The sequence below is a fragment of the Engystomops pustulosus genome, chromosome 3, assembly GCF_040894005.1.
Source record: "Engystomops pustulosus chromosome 3, aEngPut4.maternal, whole genome shotgun sequence".
Taxonomy (NCBI): domain Eukaryota; kingdom Metazoa; phylum Chordata; class Amphibia; order Anura; family Leptodactylidae; genus Engystomops; species Engystomops pustulosus.
The window spans coordinates 235240427-235251253 of record NC_092413.1 but is presented as its reverse complement, the minus strand read 5'-3'; the positions used below and the strand labels follow the sequence as shown (position 1 = coordinate 235251253).

The window sequence follows — 10827 nt, the reverse complement described above, 5'->3', positions numbered from 1 at the left end:
CTAGGCTCCGCCCCCATGCACTGGTCACATGGTGGTGACATCATCAAAGGTCCTTCAGCCTCTCCTCTCACTGCTGAGCTCCGCCCCCTGTACTGGTCACATGGTGGTGACATCATCACAGGTCCTTCAGCCTCTCCTCTCAACTGCTGAGCTCCGCCCCCTGTACTGGTCACATGGTGGTGACATCATCACAGGTCCTTCAGCCTCTCCTCTCACTGCTGAGCTCCGCCCCTTGTACTGGTCACATGGTGGTGACATCATCACAGGTCCTTCAGCCTCTCCTCTCACTGCTGAGTTCCGCCCCCGTGTACTGGTCACATGGTGGTGACATCATCACAGGTCCTTCAGCTGTTGCAGGTCCTGGTGGGTGGTCGGGGCTGTTGTCTCTCTGTTATCAGCCATTATCAGAGGATATATATACACATATACAGCACTGGCTGCCGGCGCCTCTCACACTCACACCTGCCCCCAGTGACCCCGCTATAAGGTAAGAAGACACCAGGGGAGGGGATATTGTACACCGGGGAGGGGCTGGAGGATATTATACATCGGGGAGGGGCTGAAGGGGGAGGATATTATACACCGGGGAGGGGCTGAAGGGGGAGGATATTATACACCGGGGAGGGGCTGGAAGGGGAGGATATTATACACCGGGGAGGTGCTGGAGGATATTATACACCGGGGAGGGGCTGGAGGGGGGGGAATATTATACACCGGGGAGGGGCTGGAGGGGGGAGGATATTATACACCGGGGAGGGGCTGGAGGGGGGGGAATATTATACACCAGGGAGGGGCTGGAAGGGGAGGATATTATACACCGGGGAGGTGCTGGAGGATATTATACACCGGGGAGGGGCTGGAGGGGGGGGAATATCATACACCGGGGAGGGGCTGGAGGATATTATACACCGGGGAGGGGCTGGAGGATATTATACACCGGGAGGGGCTGGAGGGGGAGGATATTATACACCGGGGAGGGGCTGGAGGGGAGGATATTATACACCGGGAGGGGCTGGAGGGGGGGGGATATTATACACCGGGGAGGGGCTGGAGGGGAGGATATTATACACCGGGAGGGGCTGGAGGGGGAGGATATTATACACCGGGGAGGGGCTGGAGGGGGGAGGGGCTGGAGGGGGAGGATATTATACACCGGGGAGGGGCTGGAGGGGGAGGATATTATACACCGGGGAGGGACTGGAGGGGGAGGATATTATACACCGGGGAGGGGCTGGAGGGGGAGGATATTATACACCGGGGAGGGGCTGGAGGGGGAGGATATTATACACCGGGGAGGGACTGGAGGGGGAGGATATTATACACCGGGGAAGGATATTATACACCGGGGATGGGCTGGAGGGGGAGGATATTATACACCAGGGAGGGGCTGGAGGGGGGAGATATTATACACCGGTCTTATAGATTTATATCTGGGGCTCAAACCCCTAATCATTGTAAGGTGACTTTCAAATTAAATGAGTCTGTGTCCAGCGCTGGAATGTGACTAACTTGAAAGAAAAGACAAGACCTGTCCTTGCAGGAAGTTAGCAACAAGACTGATAAGTTTATTGAGGGACGGACATTTATAGAAAACCATAAGGCACTTTACATAAGGCGTGTAATTAGGAAAGCAGCAACTATAATTGGGTGTTCTCACCCAGGAAATGTAACACTATTGGATAGTAGCACACAAAGGAATGTAGAACCATTGGCTGTCTTCACATACACCAAATGCCCCGGTGCTCCCCTGGATACCTTCCCCTAGGTGGTGCTAGCGAGCACTAAGTCTTTGTGTGCTGAGGGACAAACCCAAACTTATCACTACACAAAGTTATATGAAATGAATGCAGAGTCTTTAAAATGTCCGACAATATGTAAGATGGCGTCTGAGTCCAGTTTCCCCCCTTTTGAGCTTTGCATGGCCTGTAACTTTTGTCCAGGGTGACCTCCTCAAACTCCAGGTACATACAGGTAGGCTAAGCCCTTACCTGCTGGACTTGTTAACTCTTCACCAGATCCCCTGGAGGCCAGTCACTCGGGGGTTACAGGCCTGCACACTCAAATTACATAATTGTGTTTCCATAGTTTATGGGTTTATTAACAAGCTGGTTCTTCAACAAGACGGTATCCTCCACACCGGGACTTCTCCTGTCATGGTTCTTACCGCCTGGACGGCCATCTGGTTCATGGTGGACTTGATGAGGGGGACCACACAACACGTAATAAGTGACGAGAGCAAAATCACAATCCCCAATATCCCCCCCACTTAAAGGAAACCCTTCCAATCCCCCAACTACAAAGTGAAGGACAAAGTGTCCACCCCAGAGTTTCTCTTGAGTTCCCTGGACAGTCCTTCAATCTCTTCAAGTGCACGGGTAATGGATCCATAGGGGGCGATGTCATCTGGGATGTACATGCGACAAGCCACTCCCACCATCTTACAGACTCCTCCCTTCTCAGCAAGTATCATGTCCAAAGCCGTGCGGTTCTGGGAAGCATCTCGGATATAATTCATAAATCTCTGTTGATTACAATAACACCAGTTATAACCCAACCAACATCTTTGCTCATAGCTCTCTGGGGAATAATGGACTCTAGACCTGCCCATATCTGATTGTGGGCCTTGTACTCATCTGGGACCCCCCTACGGCTCCCACCGTATCTATATAAACGTTGTCATCTAGGGGTGCTTCTCTCACACCTCCAGAATCCTTTGGCATTCTCCACCTTTTCTTATGTGTCTGATCAAACTTATCCCTGGGGATCACGAGGAAGGAATACACAAGTGTTATCACCGTACACTCACCTTCCCAGCCTCTAGGCCTGACCTGACTCTCCTCTCCCCACAAATCCTGTACACATCAGACACTGCTAATACAGGGTTACCTGTGCTGTCAATGTTAAAGAAGGTCATTGTCGTGTTGCACTAACCGTAGGTAAAGTCTCCTACCCTGGGGGCATCCTGGTCACTCCTATAGATACAGTGATAGTCATGGTTGGGGTGTCCCTGAGCATACAGTCAGTTATTCTTCTTGCTAGCTGGTCTCTTCTGACTAAGTTTGCAACCGTAAGTGTGGGAAGCGTGCTGACTTCCCTCTAGCTTCACAGACGTGGCACTGGTCAGCAGGACTTGGAAAGGACCGTCGTAGCGAGGCTCCGGACCCTCTCCCTGGTGTCTCTTTACCACCACGTAGTCTCCAGGCTTCAGGTTATGCGTCCTGAGGTCTCTGTCTGGATCTGAAAAAGTAATCAGAAACACTTTCGCGGAGCTTTTCCAAGGCCTGGCTCAACTGTGTGGCATGTTCCACCTAGTTTCCTGCCATCAGCTATAGGGTCTGTGGGAAGTAGGGGCCTAGCCTGGGTGCACAGCCATAAAGTATCTCAAACGGGGACAATCTTATCTTTCTGTTGAGGTTGGTCCTAACTGAATGGTGGGCAGCAAGGAAGGCACTCGCGCCATGGTTTCCCTGTTACTTCCATGGCCTCCTTGGTGCCGTTTAGTCTTTCAATCCCACCACTAACTTGGGAAGGGTATGGGGTGTGCAGGGCCTGTTCTACACCCAGGAGGGACAAGGTTTCAGGTCTTTACCTGTCCAGTGAGTGGGTTCTGCGACTGGGCTCTATGGTCTCTGGAAGTCCAAACCTGCAGAAAAATCTCACTCACCACCTTCTTGGCTGCAGCTCTGGCAGTAGCCTTGGTCATGGGAGAAGCTTCTGGCCACCCTGGAAAGAGATCAATGCACAAACGCACGTATTCCTACGTGCCACTTTTTGGTAGCTGGATAAAATCCATCTGCAGTCTCTGGAAGGGATACAGCGGCTTGGGTGTCACCTTCTGTGGGGTCTTTACCACCTTACCCGGGTTGTGGCGGGCACAGACTATAAAGGCTTTCACTAGTCTAGTGACAGGGGTAGTAATGCCCGGGGCAAACCACTTATGGTTTATGAGCACTAGCATGGCCATTTTGGATGTGTGTGTGTGTCCGTGGGCTACTTGACTTACTGTCGGGTGCAGGGCTCTGGGCAGGCACACCCTCTCTCCCAGCATCCAGGTCCCATCGGCATCTGGGCTCCAGCTTTCCTCCACACTCCCTTCACTTCTGATGACTCTTGGGCCACCAGGGACTGGAACACCTGTGGATCAAACTTTTTAGGTCAGAACTCAGCGCTGAGACTTCAGGACAGTCTCCGGGCTCCATCTGTGCAGCTGCCTTCACATCCCGTCAGCCACATACTTGCCCTTGGCTTGTGGAGTTACCAAATTGTGTGTGCTTTTAGTTTTACTATCCTCACCTCTTGTGGAAGTAAGAGAGCATCCATGAGCTCTATAACCAGCGTGCCATGCTTAACGGGGGTCCCTGCTGAGGTGAGGATATCTCTAGCCTTCCATATGGGTTCATAGTCATGTTTAGACCCCAGAACTATACCTTGAGTATAGATGTTTGCCCTTTTACCTTCCACCGGCTGTAGCACTTCCCTGAGTGCCGTCACTCCACCTCCTGTGCTGACCTGTGTGGAGGGAGTGGTTCTGCTTGTACTACCTCATGTGTGCCACTGACCACTGTATATCCAGTGTAGAACCGTCTGTCTTCTCCTGCAGACCTGGAGCCATCTATGAGAAAAAACTCAACATCTGCATTAATCACCCTTCTCTCCCCCCTCTCTGAATCCTGGAAGACTGGCGATAGAATGAAGGATTCAGAGCTGTGCACCTTATCAGTGTATCCTGGGGCATCAGGAGTGCACACTGGAGTCTGAGCTGTCTGGCCTTTGCTCAGATGCTTGGGCTGTACTTGGGTGAGGACACTGTGCAAGGTATGTGGGGTTTGCACTGTAACTGAGTGATCTAGGATCTGGGATCAACTCACTGGCCTTGCTGAGCAGATTGCTGGCTGCAGCTACTGACACATGAGGGGCTCCCCTCACGACTGAGTCTAAGCGGGCCTAATAATGGGCCACTGGGGAGGCCACCACATTCCTGGACTCGACACCTGTGGCGTGGCCTAGATACTCAGTGCAAAATAAAACAAAAGTTTTATCCAGTGGGATGTGCCTAGGGCCGGGGCAGACAGGATTTGCCAGCTTAAGGCTATAGAATGCATCAATTGCCTCCTGACTAAGGGCAAATGGGGAAGAGGCAATGCAGTCATCAAGGGGCAGCATCAGGCTGGAGGCAGCAGACCTTATCCCAGGCTGCAGGAGCTGGCCAGTCCTAGAAACATGTGAAGAGGCTTAGGGCCTCAGGGCAGGGGCACATTCTGGACTGCCAGCTTTCTTTCTTCTATCAGGTATCTGCCTGTGGCTGAGAAGCAGTGGCCTAGGAAGACCACCTTCTCCTGGCAGTACTGGAGTTTGTCTCTGGGAACTTTACAACCCTTCTGGAACAGAAAACACATAAGGTCAATAAATGCATCCTGGCAAACAACAACAGTAGGTCCTCCGCATACTGAAAAGGAGAACATCCAGTAAGGGGCTAGTCTGCCAGTCTACTCCCTGTAGGGCCGTGTAGTATGGAGCACTGGCTGGGAGAGTTTTACCCCCTTGTGGGAATCTGCATCAGGTACTGAAATACTACACTGGTAAAGGCAAATAGGTCCTGGCAATCCTCCTGTAGGGGCACAGAAAGGAAAACATTTGCCAACAGGGAAGAGTTCTACAATGAACGGCACAAACTCTATTTGGGGGGACTGTTCTTTCAGAAGAGGGGGACTGTTCTTGCTGGCATCCTTGTCCATTACCATCCCCCTTGTCCCGCCCTGTTGGGGCCGTCTCCGTTTCCTAGAGTGTGGGAAGTCACTTCAGTAATGTCTCCTCCCCGTAACGCCTACTTGGGTCGGGGGGGGGTGTCGGCAGAACCCAACTTTCTCTCAGTCTCTTTTTGGCGCGGTCTGTGAAACTAGTCTCTCTTCTTCCTGGCTTTCTGTCACAAGTCTGGCAGAGACGTCTCTAGTCTGCTAACACCGGTCTCCGCTTTATCTCATCTAGCAATATAAGATTCTCTCAACCATCTCTAGTTCAGTGTTCTGTGCTCTCTATAAAGTTCTGGCCAGACTCCAAGTCTCAAACAGAAGTCATGTACAATTGTGTTGGTTTTTAATCAAAAAGGAACAAAAGTCAGTCATAGGCTCTGTAATACAGTTGGGAGGCTTGTTCTTGCTTAGTCTGTTCGTGGGGTACACAGGAGGACGTCACATCATACTGTCTTTTTGTATTCTTATCACAAGCAAATTCCTTTAAGTCTTTTAGATTGTCAGCTCTGTTTCCCCCACTCAACACAGATGCTTTCTGTGTGCTTCAAGGCCACTTCTCACAGACATAGATAAGACAAAGCAAAGCCCAGCTGCACAGAGATCTCCCCCTGATTAACTCTTTCAACTCCAGAAAGCAGGTACCAGAGACATTGCAACACTTTTTCTAGTAATTTTTCTGCAATTGTCAAGATCAAATAAAATAAACAAACAGGGTTGCACACTCAAGACCCTTAGCAAATGTTTGAAATTGTTGAAAATATTCACCTGCCGGCATTTATCTCAAACATCCGCAAAGACGCCTCAAGGGTGACTCAGCTGCTATCCTACAACCAGCCTAAGATGTAGTCATAGGCAATTAACTTACAGGGACTTGAAAAGAATGTACTGTCTTAAGATGGCTGCCACTGAAAAATGGTAGGGCGTGTCATTTTCTCTAACCCCCATACGGGGGTGGAGTCTAAGAGGGTGCTGGTCTGCATTCCAAAAGATTTTTCTTTTCTTTTTTTTCTTTAATGAGCACTCTCTAGGATTCCTGTCCCTCTGTCCTGGTCCGTCCTTTTAGTCACTGGTCTAAGTCTCCAGTAATCAACCCCATCCACTTTCCTTTGTCATTAACTCTCTACTTACATCAAAACAACCTTCTGCCTGGGTGTGCCACTTTTTGTCTTTGAGCCAGCCACCATTTTCATCAAGTGCTGTCTCCCACCTTTGCACACTCAGGGGATCATCTAACATACCCAAAAACTTCAATACCTCATAACTTCCTTTTACCCACTCTTTACCTTTCCCGTGTGACACTATGTCAGTTGCCTTTTTAGGTCTGCAGTGTCCAGCTACAGTCTTACTTTGCTCACTACCCATTTTGTGGAATCTGTGGAATACCTGATTTTGTTCAAGGGCTATAGATATCCTCCGTACATACAGCTCCAGACTACCCCGCTACCTATCAGTAAGTACAAATTAGAGACCTTCACACAATATTTCAGAAATCAAGGAGAACCCTCAACTGTAAAATTCCCGTCAGTGTCCTTCCTGCCTCTACTGTCCTTTCCGCATCAGGGGGCCGATCCCAATCCCGAAGGAACGATACGTAAATTTGGCCAGAATTTGTCTCTGCAAACTTCCAGATTCTATCCGCGCTTACATGAACAAAAATCTCCACCATCACAAACTTTCTGAACTACATCAACAATTCACAAGAGGGCACTGCAGACCTTTTTCTACAACCTACATAGTCACGTCCAGTCTCTGTCAATCACCTTACAAGATATCCTTTGCCGAAATTATAGTGAACATACTATTATATATGGACATGTAAGGCAAAGTACATAATATCACACAAGGAGATGACCTTACCCAGTCCCTTTCAGCCAGTGAAACAGAACTACAGTCAAGGTAGACAAAAATAGACTTGACTTACCCCGACGAGCGCTCATTGTCAGTTCTGGTCACTGGCCGCCTGGACTCTTGCGGAGGTCAACTCGATGGTTAGATGTCCATAAAAGTATGGCCACCCTAGGGGACGCCAATTCTTATAGATTTATATCTGGGGCTCAAACCCCTAATCATTGTAAGGTGACTTTCAAATTAAATGAGTCTGTGTCCAGCGCTGGAATTTGACTAACTTGAATGAAAAGACAAGACCTGTCCTTGCAGGAAGTTAGCAACAAGACTGATAAGTTTATTGAGGAACCGACATTTATAGAAAACCATAAGGCACTTTACATAAGGCGTGTAATTAGGAAAGCAGCAACTATAATTGGGTGTTCTCACCCAGGAAATGTAACACTATTGGATGTAAGCACACAAAGGAATGTAGAACCATTGGCTGTATTCACATACACCAAATGTCCAGATGTTCACCTGGATACCTTCCACAAGGTGGTGCTAGCGAGTGCTAAGTCTTTGTGTGCTGAGGGACAAACCCAAACTTTAGTTATCACTACACAAAGTTATGTGAAATGAATGCTGAGTCTTTAAAATGTCCGACAATATGTAAGATGGCGTCTGAGTCCAGTGTAATATCTTTAACACCGGGGAGGGTCTGGAGGGGGGAGGATATTATACACCGGGGAGGGGCTGGAGGGGGGAGGATATTATACACCGGGGGGGGCTGGAGGGGGGAGGATATTATACACCGGGGAGGGGCTGGAGGGGGGAGGATATTATACACCGGGGAGGGGCTGGAGGGGGGAGGATATTATACACCGGGGAGGGGCTGGAGGGGGGAGGATATTATACACCGGGGAGGGGCTGGAGGGGGGAGGATATTATACACCGGGGAGGGGCTGGAGGGGGGAGGATATTATACACTGGGGAGACGGGGGAGGATATTATACGCTGGGGTAGTTTCCCTGCTCTCTGGGCAGTTACTGCAGTGAAGTTGCGTCCATGGAGATTGTTGCACTTTCTGCAGATACATTTGCAGGACAATCCTTCTCTCCTTGGCTCCGCCCTCACGTTCTGCCATCCAGGTGATTATCTGAGGAAGCTTTTCCCAGGTTAGGTCTGTCCGGGGCGCTACAGTTGGCTGCGATCTTTCTTTAGTAAGCAGCCGTGCCGAGGAAGGACACCTTTTTGGTGTGGGCCCAGGCTCCGTCGGCCACTACCCCCCCCCCATCTCATCAACACACAAGACCCTCCAGCAGCCAGAAAGCGGCCATGGATTTCTCGTGTTATGTGACCTCATGATGGTGGCAGATCTACAGGAGCCTCAGTCTCTCCAGGTGCCAGTGCTAGGGGCCCCACACGTCTTCTATAGCGGGTGAGGAAGATGCTTCTCCCAGTCTCCTCCCTTGAGCAGTTGTTTCATGGCCACGTGTCTGTGAATGACGTGGCTCCAAGGTGTTTATGGGTAAATCCTGGAGACTATCCATGAGCAGAGCATCTGTTGGAGGAGCCAGCGCCGTTGCTGAGTAGCGTCGTATCCTAGGACAATGTTCATCTATAACCGGCAGAGGACGGGCTTTGGGTTGTGTCAGGCTTTGGTGTGTGACACATGAACGGCAATAGTTGGATATATCGGGTCCAGTTTCAGGCCTTAGTTTTAAGAATCTCTAAAGGCCCAGCTAGAGGAACCTCATGGGGACCTGCAGCAGCTCTCCCCCAATGGCTGAGGGACTATGAATTGGCCACAGGGAACGTTCTCGCTGTATAACTTCCCTTTGCACCAGAAGATCCTTTCCTTCTCTGAATCACCAGCGGGTTGCCCGGCCCGGACCCACGGCACCGCCAAATTAGGATCTTAATATAAAGTAGCCTGTCACGAACCCAACTCACCCGAGTGCACACACGGGATATCTACTCTATGGAGTCCCAGAATTTAGCCCTTAAGCTCCGCCCACTCTTACAAAATGGCGTCCTTACGCTAAATTTACTCCACGCAATCTCGGCACCCCGTCCACACTGCCACCACCCACGAGTTACTTGCGCAAAGAAGGCCGTAGGCACCTCAACCACACGGACAATGCACCCTGATTATAACTCAGCGCATGCGCTCTCTACTTACACGATATTACAATTATAAATTCACACAGAACCTGCAATCGCTTACTACATGGACTATGCTAATAATGACCTCTGGTAACACTGACCTCTGGTAACACTGACCTCTGGTAACGTGATTCCCTTCGGAGACTCAGATTCTCTAATGCTACAAGCAGAGACTTATTAAAATTTAACACTTTAATTTACATAAAAAATGCAGAAAACTCACAGAATAAAATTGTCAGATAAAGCGAAAAAGATAAAAGCAATCCACATCCGATACTTACAAACAGTTAGAGAAGAAAGAAACAAACTCCTAGTGGAATAGTAAGAAATTCTTTGACCCGAGGACAGGGCATAGACATCGATCCGGCCTTCTAGTGATATATAGAGTCACTCAGACTGAACACTACTATGTGGCTGCTTCAGCAATGTAAACCCAGGTGATTTTTGCCCCCCCCACCCCTGGCTGTGATGTCACTGTGAGGGGGAGTTTCTCTATTCCCCTCCCATCAGTGAGCTACTTTTTGGGTCTGGATTTTTATCAGAACCCCATAACCTTTGATTGTAAGATGGCACAATTGTGCCATGGCCTCCAACCAGATGGGTACCTTATTCCCATTAACCCCATACCAAACTCGGGGTGTCTTAGCCTAATATCAGGGGTGTTCTGCTATTGGCTGCCTTCCCCTGGAGCTAACGTTCTGATTTTCGGTCCAGGAGTGTGTCTAGACCCCATAACTGTCCTGTGTAACTGGGGACCCATAATTATGAATTATTCCCCATTTATGGACAGCTAGGATATTCCCATTGTGTAAGTTTTGGAGGGAAAAAACTACAGTCTGCTCCTACTTTCACCCCCCACTTCCTGGACCACTCTGGCCTAAGGTATTAATTTCATCACCTGGGAAGAGCACGTTTTCCTAGTCAAACAGAGACTCCCTGGAGTGCTGGTCGTAAATAGCAATGTGCCCATTCAGCCATGTGCTCCGGCCAAAGGGAGCCTCACGACAGATTGAAACAACACAAAGAAAGACAAGAAATTAGGGAAAAAAAAAATAATATTAGTTATATTATCACCTGGCCTAAA

At 49.5% G+C, this 10827-nt stretch overlaps 1 protein-coding gene across 1 annotated transcript in view; it reads left to right on the top strand.

Moving 5' to 3' along the window:
* The first annotated feature begins 338 nt into the window (after positions 1 to 338).
* Positions 339 to 10827, top strand: part of LOC140123034 (uncharacterized) — a 126740-nt gene continuing 116251 nt past the window's right edge. The window contains exon 1 of the mRNA XM_072144286.1: positions 339 to 487. The gene's annotated coding sequence lies outside the window, so the exon portion shown is untranslated. The remainder of the gene's footprint in view (positions 488 to 10827) is intronic.